This window comes from Perissodus microlepis, chromosome 12, assembly GCF_051167445.1.
Source record: "Perissodus microlepis isolate ML-2025 ecotype Zambia chromosome 12, ASM5116744v1, whole genome shotgun sequence".
In the NCBI taxonomy this organism is placed as follows: domain Eukaryota; kingdom Metazoa; phylum Chordata; class Actinopteri; order Cichliformes; family Cichlidae; genus Perissodus; species Perissodus microlepis.
Window position 1 is genome coordinate 15,264,697 of NC_140472.1, and position 17,778 is coordinate 15,282,474.

The 17,778-nt window shown below is 41.8% G+C and overlaps 1 protein-coding gene across 2 annotated transcripts in view; it reads left to right on the forward strand.

Moving 5' to 3' along the window:
• Positions 1–17,778, forward strand: part of kiaa0825 (KIAA0825 ortholog) — a 118,817-nt gene that overhangs the window by 75,879 nt on the left and 25,160 nt on the right. The gene's annotated exons all lie outside the window — the stretch shown is intronic.

The window sequence follows — 17,778 nt, forward strand, 5'->3', positions numbered from 1 at the left end:
AGCTTTGTTACTGCATTCTTGCAAGCTGCCTTAGGCTTCTTTTTTTTTTAAATTTACTGTTGGTGTGACTTGGGTTTGTGTGTGCTCAGGTTTGTGTGAGGGTGTATGTGCAGTTGGATTACTAACTTTGTGAGGACATGAATCTGTTCACACGTTCATATTATGGGGACCTGCTTTATTTTTTGAGACAAAAAGCAAGTGTTCATAAAATAAAAGGATAAAGGAATGAATCATAAGGATATAATATCAGTTTAATGTTTTGTGGACAATATATTCTGTGCTGGCTTTGATAGTAAAGACTGTGCCAGCTGGATGTAATAAACTAATGTCTTTAATGCACAAATTGATTTTTTTTCTGCTTCCTACGAGCTTGCATGTATGTGTTCAACCAATATATCTATTTGTGTGATGTCACATTTGCCTACTCTGTGTTATCTAATAGCTTGGCACCAATATGTCCCCATATCCATGCCATGTGGCATAGGTGGTCTAATCTGACCGTGACTAAATTAAAAATCCTTTTGGCGCGGAAGTGGATAATAGTGTTTCCCTGTTGCTCACCTTGCCTCCCTTCTGCCTCCCCCGTCTTTCTTTCTTTGCCTACCCTCTTGCCCTTGTGGCCCACGGCCCATTTTCCCACTAAGACCAGGTGTCCCATCCCACTAGAGAAGAGTGTGTCTTAATCAGTCCCACAGACGTGCACATGCAAGAATACACACAAACATTCACACACACACTCAGGTTAATACGGAGCCGTGCGTTCATTCATGCAAAGATAAATTGAACACACACATACACACACACGCACAAATGCACACAATCACAAACGCCCTGCAAGCGACGCCCCACTGTCAACCTGCCTTATGTCTAGGAGTGACACTTGGATGACACCAGCAGCAGGATTATAAGTGTATATTTATTAGCCTTAGCACTGGCCGTGTGTAATGCAGGGGCAGGAGTGTGCACACAGGTACTAAAGTACATTGACTAAGGGAAGCCAGGGACAGAAACTAAAAGATGAGAGTTAATCTCTATTAATTATGCAATGGGTAGATGTAGACAGTGGCAAATTTTCAGGTGCAGGTCAAATTCTTAAAAATCTGCACAGATATTACACTATCAGCGTATGTAATTTTAACAGAGGACAAGTTAAATAACAATTAAACTATTAACTAGAAGAATACTATCACTCATAACCTACATGTACAATGCCTTAAAATCCTGAGGTGGTAAACACAATGCACATAATATTAAAAGGAATGACGGTGAGTCATGGTTTAAATTGAAATACTTTCTCAGGAGCAATTTTATTTTCCTTATCTGCACTACATTGTGCTAGTAGACAGGTTTTCCCTGCATGAACCTTGACACTGGAACATATTAAACAGTGTCTTATTCTAAAACTTAGTGACAAGAAGGAGATAGGGATGAAAGGACTTTGGTATTTTAAAGGGGACGATTGTTAAAGAGAAGCAAAAACAAAGATATGACTTGCTTTTACCATTTCCCTCTTCCTCCTGTCTTATTATCCTGTTTTGATGCTTTAGGGAGACAAATGAACTTCAGGTGCCTTTAAATCCCTTAATGAACTCTCTCTCACCCCTCAGCCTGTCCTGCCTGCACCACAATGAAACAACATAGTGTGAAAGTGGCTACATAGACTCAAGGTTCAGACTTACCCACTTCACCAGTGTGTGAATGCGAGAGTGAATGAATAGTGGCATTGTAAAGCACTTTGGGTGCCTTGAAAAGCGCTATATAAATCCAATCCATTATTATTATTATTATTATTATTATTAAACAGCAGCAACTCCATGAGCGGGCTTCTTTCACCAGGCACACTAACTTGCACATCTGCATGTGTATACTGGTGCACACCCAAGTGAAACACACACACATGCACATCCCACCTGTCTGCCGCCATAACCAAACCGTATGCACATTCTGGTTCAATAAACATACAATGCATCACTTAATGTGAAGGTGAAAAAAAAAAAGCTGCGCTGTTGCTTTCCATGTGTTGACATCATTACAGACAGGCGCCATATGAGCCTCTGTGCTCTCTTGCATTAAATAATCACTCTGATTATCTCACTCAATAGAAAGACAAGCATGAAACAAATAGCGTGAGGTTTCTCCTCCACAAATAATCCAACAGTTTCCTATTTAGTCTTTTCAAGGACCATTTTTTGCCCGTCTTTGTGTCCGTTTTCATATGCGTATAGCTTCAAAACTAACTCAAATGAATTGCGCGTATGTTATAATGATATTCTTTCTCCTCCTTTCCCTAATTAATTAATGTTGCTTCCTTGTTCTGTCAATGCGAAATGCAAAAATAAGACTGGACAAAAGTGGCTGTTCAGATTAAATGTTAATGTCGTGTAAGAGCCAGTTTAACGCTGCCAAGTCATAGAGAGAAGAGAGAGAGAAAGAGGCTATATCATTACAACAAATGCAGACACAAGAATGTGGGGAATGAGGGAGCCACCGAGATCAAGGAAGAGGAACAGGCAAATGAGGAGTGACATGGATTGGAATATAACATATGTTGGGCTCAGGCTGCATGGCTAGCTTTCTTGCTTCCTTAAGCTCTTTTCACAGCTATGGATGTATATGGAGTTGGCTGGCTGGCTAGCTGGCTGTCACTGTTGGCTGCTCAGTGGTCTTGAACCAGCCTATTTGAAAAGCCTGATGTGTTTTATTTGGGCCTGCTTCGCACTGTCATATGCGTTTGGAGAAAGACTGTAATTGACAGTCAACTCTAATCTGCATAGAGACAGGCTGAGGAAAGCCTGGTAGGTAAAGAAAAAAAATGACTTCCCCGAATCTCTGAATGTAAATCTGATGCAGTGGTGTTTTACAAGAACCTGAAAATTATTGATCAGCTAATTAAAATGTTTTCTTCTTGTGCTTACCCCCGTATCATCCACGGGGCTGTAACACATGCATTCATTTCAGTTCAACTTTACCTCAATGGAGAAGGCTGTACTCAAGGTCGGCATTGATGGTTACCTGTTTCACCCCTCCCCTTTCCATCTCTGTTTCTATCCCTCTTTTTCTCCTCTCCTTTCCTTTCACACAGGTATGATCTCTATCTTTGGTGTCCTTGTATTTAAGCAGCACAACTCCTTTTTATGTCTAACAAAACTAAATGGACAGTATGAGCACTAATACTGTATGTGTGTGTCTGTGTGAACATGCTCACACGTTATTAAGTATTTTCTGGTGAAAAAGCCCTATCCATATGAACCTTGGGAAGCCAGTAATAGCTCAGAGGAACACTGTACTTGGAAGGCCGGCCCCCAGCCTCTAATGGTACCATCTGAGATGATTCAGACGTATCAAAGAAGAGCTCTGTGTGGGTGTGCGTTAGTGTGTGCAAGTGTGGGGGTTGTATGTATTTTAAGTTAGTTGTGGGAGTGGTAGTTTGTATGAGTGTGTATCTGTATGACCGTATGCATGTGACATGTAGAAGGTTACACTTTGTGGTGTGTGTATGAGAAGAAGAGGGAGAGCAGGGGAAACTCACACTACCAGACAGCTACTGAGGGTATGGAGATGCAGCATGGCTCTGGGGTTAGGTAGGGAGCTGTACAGTATGTGTGGGGGCAGGAAGCAGCTCAGCAAGGCAAAGCCCTTCTGTCTCCTTGTCTTCTCCTAGTGCCACTGGGGGTTGAAAGTGCCAGTGTGTGTATGTGTGTGAGTGATGCAGTGATGCGGGTGGGCACAAAGCCGAACGGGCACTTGACTGGCGCTGTGGCACTTAGCTAGCAAGTAGCTGCTGGCTTGGCGATGCTCCAGGTTAACTCGGCGTGCTGTGAGGTTTTTTGTATCCATGTGCGTTGGGTGATGTGGCACCAGATGCCACTCCATGTGCCCAAATCCTGTTGACATTTGGAGCGTGGGCAAGCGGGCACACAGGAAGGAAGCAGAAATTAGGAGGGAAATTTAATTACGATGAAACGGCAACCCCGGTCGTTGTTGCCTTGAGTGTTGTAGTTCACATTGTCAAACATTCAGACACAGACAACCGAGTCTGGAAAGTTGGCAGAGAGCAAATGGAACAAGGTTAAGCAACAGAGAAGACGAGGGGTCAGAACGCGAGCGTAGAGAGGGAAGCTGATTGAGAAATGAGATTCTGTGTGCATACGTGAGGGGGGGTTATTTGATTAAGCAGGCTAGCAGAAGGAGGAAGTAGGGATGATAGGGTGACAGGTTGATGCCAACTTTTCCTGGCATGGCCTTCACCCTTCTTCCCGACTGTGAGGAGAAAATGTTGGAGCAGGAAGGGAAGGGCAATCACGGTAAAGGAGTATGAAAATGATCATATTCAGATAGAGGAGATAGAGGGTGACAGTAGGTGCCAAGGAGCTGAGGAAAAAGGGGTAAGAAGGAGAATGATATAGGGATTCAAAGAAACAGAGGTGAGATGGAAATGTGATTATGTGAGAAGATGGCATGGGGGGGAAAGAGTAGGAGGTGTGAGGGGCAAATTACAGAGCAGAACCCCTCTGTAAGTTTTAATCCAACTTTCACACAGTCAGCTTTCAAAATATATATATATTTTTTTAAAACTTGGGAAAATAAAACTTCTTAATCAATATATTGTGCTGATGGAATTCTGAAAAAGTCATGTTTAATCAGCAGCTCTGTCACACACTAGGTTAACATTATCATCAACAGGGCATTGTCAATCACTATGCAGAATTGATAGTGCATTTTTCTTGTATTCACCCACTCCTTGATATATATATACATTTTTTTGGGGGGGTTTTGTTGTACGTTTTATTCACCTTCCACACCCCATGTAAAAGTGAGCTACCTGTCAAAGAAACTCATAAGTTGTGACGAGCCTGTGAATTTTGGATGAATGCCCACTGATTTGCAGTGTCATTATCATGATGAGCACACGTACATGTAAAACAGTGAGACAAATATGTGATATTGTACTTCCGCTTAAATTTATTGTTTTGACGGTTGATGTCACCACTCCACGAGACATCACTGTAATTTTTGTAAAACTGCAGTGTTTCCGCTGTCAAGCTAGTATTTCCAGTTTTTAAGGCCATTGTAGTGGAAATATCAGAGTTTTGAATGGTGTTAAGCATAACAACAACAGAGGATCAGGAGGATTTGGAGGGCAGTTTGTTCTGTTCCCATCATAAGTAAGTAACACTAAAATGCAGGCGAGCACACCTGCACACGCGCTTAAACACACAGCCTCATTTTAATGCAGAAGGCTAGGGCTGAAGTCTAGCGTCAGGTCTCATAATAATTATTTTAAATTGCTAAAAGGAACGCCGGTCCTGGTGGGATATATTACCTGTACTCTAACAGAGATGAATTTCAGCCTGTACCATCATATGTACAACCTTCTGGCTTTCTATATACTTCCTCCACTAAGGTGGAAGGATAAGGTGTGCTTCCCCTGCTGCCATTTGTCTGTTTGTCTTTCTGTCAGTGAGATTATGTAGAAACTGAGGAACTGCATGAAACTTGATGGAAAGGTGCAGCACGGGCGAAGAAAGAAACCATTAAAATTTTGTGCGGCTCCGGATCACTGTCGTTAAAATTTAGAGACTGAGCTTTGTGGAAGGCTGCACTCTTTGAGAGCCCTGCCTGTCTTTTGAGATGTATTGGTGAGCATGCGTGTGTGTGCTTGCATATGAATTCATAAACACACATGCATGTGTATTTAAGCCTACACGCTTGTGGCTGTTCTTCTTCTGTCTCTTTGTGTAGTGCATATATTTCAGCGGTGTCCGGCATTAATGTTGAGACAAGGTCATACGGCTGCATCTTTATGCTTATTTATGTATATATGTACGAGTGTGGGTGTGCTGTGACTGCTCATCTATGTAAGTGGTTATTTTGATCAGGTGTCTTGAGTGTGGATCACCCTTATTCCATGCAGACCTGAGCATCTACAACTATATGAAGTACAGACATAAACACACATATACACACAAAATCATTGCTTGACAGAAAGTAGATTCTCTGTTTTTGCTGCATTGAATCCTTGTACCTGTGTCCTTAGACTACACCCTATTTGATTAGGTTAAATGGTATAAGCATCTTTGTGTGCACTTTTGCATGTCTTTCAGAATCAGCGTTAAAACACGCAGTACAAAGATATTTTGCGGGCAGCGATTCTGCTTAACAAGTGATGGGTCAATCCCCGTGTTTTTGTTTTTAAAGAAAAAGCATACGTTAATTTGCCGATCTACTCCAATGTGAACTACTTCCTGTTACTGAAACAGAAAATAAATCTGAATATGTGGAGTTTTAATGCCTAGAAATCCATTCTGTTCATGTTTTTTTAATATCCTTTTTTTATTATCTGTAACTTAAACTCAGGATTCTCATTTAGTATGCAAGTGACATCCTTATGATAAAGGTGGCATACTGCCGTGGTTAGAGCCTGCTGGAGCTAATGGTGTGAGGTATATACAGATTTAACAGTCATGTGCCATATGAGAGAGAAGGCAGAGGTTCATAAACTCAGCTCAACAGGAAGAGAGCAGGAATTACAGAGCAAGGAGCTCAGGTGCACTCCTTCCCTATCTGTGCATTTTCCCATCCTTTCCTCCATCCCTCTCTTTTTCTCCCTACTTTAACCCACACCTGAACCTGTCAGCTCTGTATTGCAGAGAATTTTCCAGCAGCTCTTCGACATCTCACTCTCGCCCTGCCTGTCAAAGATCGCTGAGGGCAGAGAGAGATAGTGAAAGAGGGAGACAGACCGAGAGAGAGAGAGTGAGAGCAAGAGCGAGAGGATGTACTGATGAATCCTCTCATAGCAGAGAGTTCACCTCTCAGGTAATCCTATAAAAAGCCAAGGTGAGATGCTCCTCTGCCTCCCACTCATTATAGCATCTTTACCCTGCACCGTAGCCACTGCTTTCCTCCTAGAAGTATATTGGGATTGTGGTGCACGAGGGGTGGGGAGCTGGGCAGGTAGGGGCAAGGAGAAAAGGGAGAGGGAGACCTTCTCACTATGCACACAGCGCTTGCACGTTGCACCCACATGCGCCACATCTGTTAGACTTTTTGTACCTCTCCTCGTCTTCCTCTTCTCCTTCTCTCTCTCTCCCCCCCTCTCTCTCTCCCCTTCTCTTTCTTTTGCTCTTGCTCTGTCCCTCCTTTCCCTCCACTCCCCTCTCAGTTCCTTTTTTAATCTTTTATTCATAGCTTAGCAGGTGATGAAAAATTTATGCCCTGAGTCTGGCATTGAAATAAATGCAAAACGAAAACAGAAGCAGTTTATACTGACAGTCTGAATATCTCTATCTAGAACAAGGCTGCTCGCTGCAAATCAGGAAGCCTGGTGCTCTCCTGTTAACTCCGCTGTGTAAATGATGCTTTGTGGCTTCCTGTGAAGCCAGAAGATTAGTGTGTTTTGTTTTTCCCTCTACTCTCCTCTTGTCATCTTACCAGAGGGGAGGGAAGTGGGCAATTTTATTTATTTTTTTGTGGCGGGAGGTGGGGGGGCTACGATATCTTGAATCTGTTCTGTAGTTCTCTGCCCATATCCACCCCCCACCCTAGCACTCCAGGCCCACCTTTCAACACCCCCCACCCCCCCAGCTGACTTGTTTTCAGGTAGCCGATCAAAGTGGGCAAAGTGTTTGATTTGTTGTTTTAGTAGATGGTTGTGTGTATTCACAGGGATGTGTGTGTGTGCACATATAGTTCACTTTAGCTGAAGCTTTAAAGTTCCTAGCCTGGCTTTAAAGAAACACATCCACCCACACAGGCATACACACATACTAGTTGCCCCTTACAGCTTATAAGAGGGGACTATTCCTCTCCTTGGAAGTATTATACAGAGGCTAACTCCTCCCACCCGCACTGGTAATATTGCTGCTGTTGGTTTTGGAAGTGGCATCCCCCACCTCCCACTTCTCCACACTTCATTTTAAATCGCAGTTTATTAAACCTTTCCAAGCAATCTATATAAAAAATAAAAAACTCAATAAAAAAACAGCTGTGTTAGTGAATGCATCATGCAGAAAAGTTGTACAGTCTTTATAGTGCGACTGTGATCAAATGTGTGGAGAAGTCACACTTTGTAACAGTAGGTTTGTGTTTGTGTGAGACCAACAGGGCGAAGAAGAACACGCACATAAACGTAACCAGGCGTGTGTGTGTGTGTGTATGTGTGTGTGTATCAACACTTTCATGTGTGTGTGTGCATATTCGGTGCATTGTGAAGTCCTGCTGTCAGCTGTAATGATGTGTTGTGGTAGAGTGCTGAGAGCGAAGAGGCCAGCTTGGCCTCAGCAATGGATCTAACTACCGATCTGATATTCTCTGACAGCCAGGGAGTGGGAGAGAGGGCGAGAGAGAGGGAGAGGGAGACAGGGAGTGAGGGAGACTAGGAAGGGAGAGAGAAGAGAGAGACCTGATTTTGGCCAGAGAGGAGAGGAGAGATAGCAAGACGTTAGGCCCTAAAGAGAGGAAAGAGGCAGCAAACGAGGAGAGAGGGATGAAGGACAAGACAGGGCTGGCATTTCCCTGCAAATCTCTTCATCTTTGTATCGCACAGTTTGTTACACTGTACATGTTTTCATTTTGGCCACTGATATCAAAGCAGGAGAATGTTGCTTCTTATTAAGTTAAAATAGTTCATTTACTGGAAGACATTTTCCTCTGGGAAATATCAGGGAATTTTTGCAGTAGTGTACACATGTATCTACAAAGAGTGTGCTCATGAACATATGCGTGTGTGTGTTTGTGTGCGCATGTGTGTTTGTGTGTGTGTGTGTGTGTGTGTGTCCTTGGCCTTGCCCCAGTGCTACAGCGCTAGTCTTTGGCAGAGTGTGGCGGTGTGTAGCAAGGACGAGTCGCCCAGCAATTAAATAAAGATATCTAATTGGCTGCTTCATATTAGGGTCAGCAGCTGGAAAGAGAAGAGAGGTTTGTAGCACGCACATTAACACTGTCATGACACGCACCTGTGTATACATGTGTCGCGCGCCTGTGCTCACACTCATATACTCTCGTACACAAACGCGCACGACTCCCGAACAAAATTCAATTATTAATGGACTGATTGCTCAAGTGGAGCTTCTCTGGGAATCTGAACCTGCCACACTGAATAAAATAAAACCACTGCTTTACATTTTCATTATACCAAATCGTGTTTTAAATTGCAAATGCATCTCGGAAACCCACCATCGCCCCTCCCTCCTCTGCTCCCTCACTCTCCCCCCTTCCTTGCTGTCTCACTACAGCAACCCTCTCCACTTTTCACACTCCTCCTCTTTGTCCCCTTCCTTGCCAGTTACATGTATCCATGGATGTGCACACACACACACACACACACACACCAACCATAAATACGTTGGCACACGTGTGGACACGCAGACACACATGCACATGTTTTACTGTTTTGGTGTGTGAGTGTATGTGTGTGTGTTTGTACAACCACCATTAAGCAGTCTTATTAAAGGGAAAGGGTGTGTGTGTTCGTGAGAAAGACGAGTTGTGTGCATGAGGAAGTGCTTCTGGGGCACGGCGGAGCTCCTTGCTTATTTGCAATCAGGTCAGACAGACAGCACAGCCACATACACCACTGTCACCTCCCTCTAGACTTCCCTCTCTCTTCTTTTCTCTTCTTTCACCATCCCTCACTTCTATCTCTTCTTCCCCACACACACCCCACTATCCCCTCCTCCCCGCCCTTCTTCTGTGTTTTCCCCAGCACCAGTGAAATAGCACATTTTGTCAGGAGTTGGATATCTCAATTATCTCCCTCGTAATACTGAGTACATTCCTCTTTGCTTCGCCAGCTCACTCAGTCTTTCTTTCTCCTGTGCTCCCTTTTTTTTCTACCTCTGTTCACCTGCTTCTTACATTTCCATTTTTAATTTACCTCTGAATATATCGTCCTCACCTCGGTTGCCCTCATTCTTGAACGTGTTGACTTACAGCCGAAATACTGATTCCACAATTCTCACACGTGTGCTCAGATGACAGTATTTTGTAGTTTTTACATCTGCTTTTTTATGCGAGTGTGTCCTTGTGCGATTATTTTTAACCCACAAAGCGCTAGTTTTACTTCCCAGTGCAGTTATTTTTGGTCGGTAATTTTTTGTCTGTCTTACAGCCGTGCTGTTAATTCTAACGTCCATTTCCTATTTATTCCAAAGAAACTGATGGAAATTTAATTTTCATGTCCTCCTCTGCACAAAACTGATTTTTTTTATACCACAAAGTACACACCTGGGACCAGATGTTTACAAAAGCACAAGTGAAACAAGTGTGGCCAATGTGATGTGGTCCTAAACATCTTTATTATGCTGTTATGTCAGACTGCAAATTAATTTAAAAAATTTTTAATTAATTGGTGAAGGGCATTTACTTACTTGTGCTTGGTGCATCTCAGTTTTGTCTCAATGATATAAGTCAGCACTTGCTGTACAATCACACCGGTGTAATCTTTGAGTACATGTACAGCAGGTATCCTCTGATATCGAGAGGTAATCTCACCAAGGGACCCCACACAGCTGCTTCTCTTATGTTCCTGAATGTTGTTTGTGCCTGTGTGTGTTTATTTATATGTTTGTGTGCACTCAGTACCCACCTATCTTTGCGCTTGTTTGTCAGTGAACATGAATGTGTGTGTGTGTCTGTGTGTGTATGCATGCTACATTTTTATGCATGTGTCCCTCGCTCCTTCTCATTATATTCTCATATATTCTTACTGTTCGTGTGTGTGGTTGTGTGTGTGTGTGGAGGAGAGTGTGTAAGTGAAAGTGAAAGAGAGAGAGTGATAGAGAGAGGCTTGTGGTGGTTATGGAGGGGGCAGAGAGGCTCATGGGAGTTGTGCTAAGGGCCATAGTATCACTCCACTGTCTCTCAGGGCACATTGTTTATGCATGGGGCCACGTATGCAGCAGGCTCAGGCGCTCGCTGCATACTCCCAGAGACACTGTGAGGCTGTGTGTGTGAGCACGCACTCATGCCTGTGTGCATATAACAGTGTGTAGAGTTTGTGTGTATGGAGGCATGCATTCTTGCCTATATATATTTTCAACTGCATGCACAAGTTTGTGTGTGTGTGCATGTATACAAGAAAGGTTCTGCCACAATTACAGCCCACAAGCGGGACAGTGATGTCATCTTCTGGTCTCCGTCTCTAATGTGTCAGCACCCTGCCAGCCATGTTGTTTGCACTAACACGCTTTCCCTCAGCTCTCTAGGAACCTGTTTCCACAAAAACAGTGCATGTTTGTATATGTATGCGGTTGTTCTGTAGTGCATATGCACATGTTTGTTAGACTTTTGTTCCTGTACATTTGGGTTTGTGCAGTCAGACAAGTGGAAGGTCAAGTACTTATGCCTGCTATCTCCTCCTTCCTCCTGCCTTCTCCCAGAGAGAAACAAGCTTGTGTCAGATGTCCTGTTAACAATCACCCCTCAGTCCTTCCTGACTTCTCCTCCATTTGTCTGTCTTTTCATCCTCCATTTGCTCATTTAATTAACTTCTTCATCCAGTAAAAAAAGTGACTGAGGCAGGAACTGTTGCCTGTATTCTGGTTTCTCACACATTAGCAAAGACATTGTCGGCCCAGCGTGCAGTTACACTACATTCTCACTTGTTCCTTGTTACAGGAAGAAGGTTTTGCAATGCACATATGCACACGTATGCACTCCTGTTTCATTTGTGCAGCAATCCTTTAGATAATGTTACACTGATGACTCCGTGTGACCATATCATTTTCTTAATTAACTCTTGGAATGTAAACTGAAGCTATAGCTAGCTTTTTCAAAATTCTGTCTTTTACATAATTACCATATTGTTATTAGAATCAAAGATCCTCATTTCGTGGTACTTACATCTCTTTTATTTTGTCAGTCATTGTGTTTAAAAATCGACAAGCACAACCAGAAGTCCTAGGTCAGATCAAAAATTATCTGGCGTTGACACTGACAACTGCATTCAACATTTTCTGAAAAAGTCGAGCCATTTCGAGCTTAAAGAAATAAACAACATTTAAACGTAATGGCTAAAGCATGGGTAATGAGGTGTACAACAGCCAATGCATGCGTTTATATGTATGCATTCTTTAAAATATTAGCCTGATTCGTCAGAACAGGATCCTAAGTCATGAAAGCCACAGATGTCACAAATGATGTAAAAGTAATTCATGTCTAAACTACTATACACCTGTCATAACGTGTCTGCCTCCTGGCCAATCCACATCCTGCCTTTTTATTCCAATAGAGGTTGTAGAAATTATCTATGGATGTGCTGTACTGATGTTACAATGTATTGTGAAATGACGTTTCCTTTCTGTGAGTATCTGTCAGGAATGGCTTTGAAAGAAATGTGTCATTGCAGTCTTGACAACAAGGTGGCACTCTGCACTAAGACAAATCCCCTGAGGCTTTTCTATCCCCCAGAGGACACCTTTACCCAGTGTTCTTCTGTGTCAGTGTACATTGTTTGAATGTGATGCTACAAAGAGGCTCTCTTTTCCGACTCTTTACGGTTGTGAATTGGCTCATGACTTCGAGGCTCTGCCCCTAACCTGTGCGATGCACGTTTGCTGGTGTTCATGTATTTTTGCATCAAATTTATCATAAAATGAAACGCATACAATTCCAGTGAATATTATCTGTGTAGGGAAAGTCAGAATTAGCAGCTTTTTTTAGCAGCTTTGCAGATCAAAGACATGCCAGTTAGAAATTTGCTTTTGTTTAGGGGGGCTTGAAAAAGGTTTAAAGCTCAGGCCGAGTGAAGCATCTTTTTGTCTCAGTGTGGTTTGAAACAGAAAGGAAACAATTAAATCTGACCTTTTTATAGCACACACCTCCTGAACTGAAGTTTAAAGATGTGTTTTATGAAGAAGTGGAAAAAGTATAACGTTTGTGTGCTGTGTGTTTTATTTTGTGCGTTTGTGGTGTTATGTGTGAGTTCCCCTGGTGGTTGGTTGGCGTTTTGCTAAATGTCTTAGACTGCTGAGCAATGTCACCTAAAATCAATATCATGACACATATTTTAATTCACTTGTCCAGCAAATTAATTTTAGAAAATCTACAAATGTTTACATATTTTAACTGCACATTAAATATGAAAATCATGAATTTGGACCCAAGTAAATTTGTTTACATTCAATAGTAAGAGCACTTCAAAACACCCCCTGCTCCCATCTCTACCTTATCCCATGTCAGTGGTACCAAACTTTGAGACCAGTGGTTTTGTTCTGGCAGTGATACTGCTACCATTTACTGGAAAGGTGGGACCAAAGTAGCATTTAAATAATTTTCTTATCCCTTGTTGCTTTAGGAAATCTGAAATCAAATGGTGTAAAAATTTCTCCCACTTCTGCTTTTGCATTTTCAAACAAAGATGCTTACAAAATGTTCACAATTTTAGCCTATGGATTCATGTTTGCAAATATTACGTAACGGCATGCTGGTTATCCACCGGCTACGGATGTGGTTTTGTGAAATGAGCTTTTTCTCCATCATGCTCTTGGAATATTTTGTGACATGGTTGTTCAAAACAACAAACGAATTAGTCGTATTTTCCTTGGAAATGTTGCAGTATTTGCACATAGCAATCATTTCTGTATCATGTTTACTGAAACTCACACAACTAACACAGCTTTTTTCTGCTTTCCCACGTTGGCAGACATGACTGCTTCTGCTTCTCAAGCATTAGGCTGATTTAACTTGTTCTTGTTTTCCCTAATAGTTGAGTTAGATCGCTTATATCTGCCAGCTGCTGAGACGTCGAGCACATGCTAGCTGACAGCAGGTATTTATCAGTAAGAGAAACTTTGCTTCCTTGTTGTTATTCTTATCGGGTCAATTAGAAAGTCGTAATCAATTTATTAGCCATATATCTGTGTGTGTGTGTGTGTGTGTGTGTGCACAGCATGTCATTTCATATCCTCTAAGCAGAGCCCAGGTAGCAATGTGTGAGGGTGCTGTTCTTACTGGAAGGGTATCACTGGCAAATGTGCCCAGAGCCATCTGCACCAGACCTCAGACTGCAACATCTGTGATTCTCGCACGCACACGCACACACGCACACACACACTGCCCCTCACAATCCCTAGAGGAGTATACACTTCTGTGTTGTCACACTGCTGTTATGTAGCTGTCATAAACTGAGCATATGGTGCTAACCCTTCCCCCCAAACCTTAAGGCCCAGCGTCAGATGTGACAAGCTATGTAGAATTAGTCTCAATTCTTCTTCGTAATAAAGGGTAGTTATTCACATTATGTTGAGGTCACTCTCATAGCAACTGTCAAATTAGGGCGCATTTTGATTTGATTGCTCGTAGTACGTGCAGGGAGAGGCAATGGTGAGTGATTTTCAGCCTGCACTTCAATAAAGGCTGATTCGTAATGGCTATGTTGAGTTTATTCGATGGCTGAGGTCATCTAAAACTTGCTCTCCCACACATACACACTGTGTGATGATTGTATATTAGAGCATGCAGCTGATAACAGATGTGTACAGTCATTTCTATCTTATTTAAAATGCAGTCACTTTAACTCAGTTGTGTATCACTGACTGATGTGAGACATGAATTAGGTAATGCGCATGTGTTCTTTGCTTTTAGTACAAAGTTTGTATTTCAGTGCTTGTTTTATGAGCAAGTCATGATAAGAATGGGACCTAAACTATACACAAGCCTCCTCTAACGCATTCAGTTTCCCTTTGACTGTTTATTTTTTGAGCCTTTAGAATTGGAGCTCTGTTGAAAAGTTACGCTAAAATAACGGTGTTGTACACGATTTTCATAACACTGGGAAATTTATTTTTCTTATTGTCAGGTTGTTGGCATAAGACACCTGGATTGCCCCCTGAAATATCAAAAGCCTTCTTTCTGTTCCACTTGTAAATATTATATATATTTCAGTCAGCATTAATAGTATTTGTTTGTGTGCCTGTGAGGTGGCTGAGGGCACGCAGTAGATTGTCAAACACAAATCACTTTGCTGTTGTGGTGATTACATATTTGAGGGTTAACTTCTGTGTTGATTTAAAGAGAAGCTAACTCTTGTCTATAAACAATACCCAGTTAGATGTTTCCACCATTATAAGATATTTATTAGTATTGAATCAAGCTTAGCGATAGCTGTAGGAGTTGTTGCCACTGGTCTACTTTAAAGCTTTAATTTCACCGTACTAGAGCTTACTTTCCCTGTTTTACTTTTAGTTTCCTGGCTGATTTAAGTGGTTGTGAGAATTTAATAACTCTTCCTTATCCCTCTATTGCATACTCACCAGCAATCTTTCATTATCAGTCCTTTAGAATCAGGGGGGAAAAAGTCTCTACTGAGCATGTTTAAATCTTTTTTTCTCCTACTGATCTCTTTCCCAGTCATTTTATATTGAGAATCTATTAAGTCCCAATATGATATACTTCCCTATATAAAACAGGCATCACACTGCAAAGTTAAACTCATAGACGATATAAAAGATGGATGTGATGTCACCCACTGGTTTCTGAATTTCCGTTCTGAAGCCTGCAGATTAGCGTTTCGGCTGTCGCCATCTTGGTTCCTAAAAAAAACGGATGTGACAAGGAGGGACGGGTGCATGCTGATTGGCTAATGACTTGTGATCAACAAGCTGTTACACAATAATCGTGCAGTTTCATACTACAGATAATCCTCCATTTGGAAACATAGTGCAATCAAGATTTACAGTATATAATTTTACAAAACATATTTTATTCTGTATGAGCCAAAATGAACAACAGAGCCCATAAACTCAGCAGGAAAGCCTTCGCAGTTTTTCCATGAACTACTTTTGGACCAGAAGTCCAAAAGTAGTCCAAATCGCAGTTATTGCCGTCTGTTGGGCTACAGATAAAATGTATGTGTAAGATATTTCCACATTGGCTCAGTTTCTCTGACCCAGGCTCTACATCCATGTTTTCTAATGTCAGTAATGGTTAAAAGGAAGTTAAATTACATGAAAATTTCTAAAATTGGCCCGGCTTTGGTATGATATGTTTAGTGACTATGTGGTCATTTAGTCACTACAGCTTCCATCGCAGCTCAGGTTGCTTCGTGTGTTTTTGATTAAAAGTGGAACGTTCAGTAGGATGGTGGTATAATGAACATCATGGTTGGCTCGTGGCAAAAAAAATCTGGTTAAATATTACAGCACAAAATCTCTGCCTTAACTTGAGTAGGTGATAATTGAAAGAACTGAGAGATAATGTGAAGTACTGTCAAAAACCCTTGAGCCACCCCTCATTTCTTAATGTTTTGCTTCCAGGGATCCAGATTTTCTTGTAACTATGAAAAGTGACCTTGAGCAGTATTTCTCCAGGCTTTCTGAAGGTCTTTTACAGTTTTTTTTCTGAAATATTTAGATATTGGCTTTTCTTGCTTGTCTACATGTAATGGACAACTTAGCAAAGAACAAATTTTAGGCTCAAGTAATTTGTTCCCAGTCATCCTAGTTACAAAGCATCTAACTGGGAACAGCTTAATTATTTAACATCACAATGTTTCAAAATGCAGTAAAAACATGGCTGGATAGAAAAGCACACAGTGAAACACTATCAGTCATGATTGGTCTCCCCAGAGTCTGGACCTCAACATTACTGAAGTAGCGTGGGATCGTCTTGACAAAGAATGGAGCAAATTTGATTGAGATTGCTAGATCTCCACAAAGTTCAGCTTCTGAGTTACTTTGCTAACTGCATGTTGATCACGGAAGGCTATGTTTCAGTTGTTTCCACACTCATCTAAAAGCAATCTGAATCAAAGCGGGGTATACAGAGAATATGCTACCTGTTATTTCATTTTAAATTGTTCGTGCTCGATTATAGAGTCAAAAAGAGCAAAAATAGAAATACATTTATTAATAGATCAATTTAATAAATATCCACCGTGCTTCTTACTGATTTTTCCCGCCATCTGCACGTTTGATAAGAATCCAATCCTGACTCAGTGTTTACCTCTTTACACCCCCACCCCAATCCCTCCTTTTCCTCCCTCTCCCCTCGCTCCTTACACCCCCTTCTTCAACCCCAACCCACTCTAAAAGTGAAACTGCTGATTGCTTTAAAAGACCATACAGACATGTTGGCAGCCATTATCTATGGTTAGAGAGGACTAAGTAGAGAGCCAGGCTTTTTATCCCTACGACTCTGCTCCCTCGTACCCTCCCCCCCTGCTGGTTTGTGTATGTCAGAGCTGCGTAATTTGGCCCAACGTATGGCCCAGCGTGCCACAGTTAATGAGGGGCTGTTTGAGAGTTAAATGCACATGAATAATCATTGGGGAGGGGGTTAGTTGAATATCAACACATGCAGAGTGGGTTGGGGGACTGAGTGATCAGAGAAAGACAGCATATAGACATATGTAACAGGCCAGATATCAGTATTAAAGGCCTAGTAAGGGTGTTTTGTGCAACCACCCCAGCATATACATGTTTCTTCATGCTTGTAAAATTTCTCTAATAAATATATGAATACATGCCTGAAGTAATTATTAACGTTCAAGTTCAGTAAACAGAACTAAATTGCCAATGCGGTTTATGCTTAACAAGGGAAGGTATTCATGTGCTTTTCCTCTGAGGATGAGCACTTGGATTTAAAATGGACTTTGAGGGAAAAATCTGTTCATCGGTGATGCCCTTGGATATTAGAATCTCTAGCAGTAGCAGTTAGCCATGCTGAAAAGTTGGCACGATGGATTTAGCTGTTGTTGACAGGTTTGTGGGCTAGTTAGGTGTTTGCACGGCTTTTGAAGAGTTTTGGTGTAATTTATTTTCTATGCGAAATATCTAT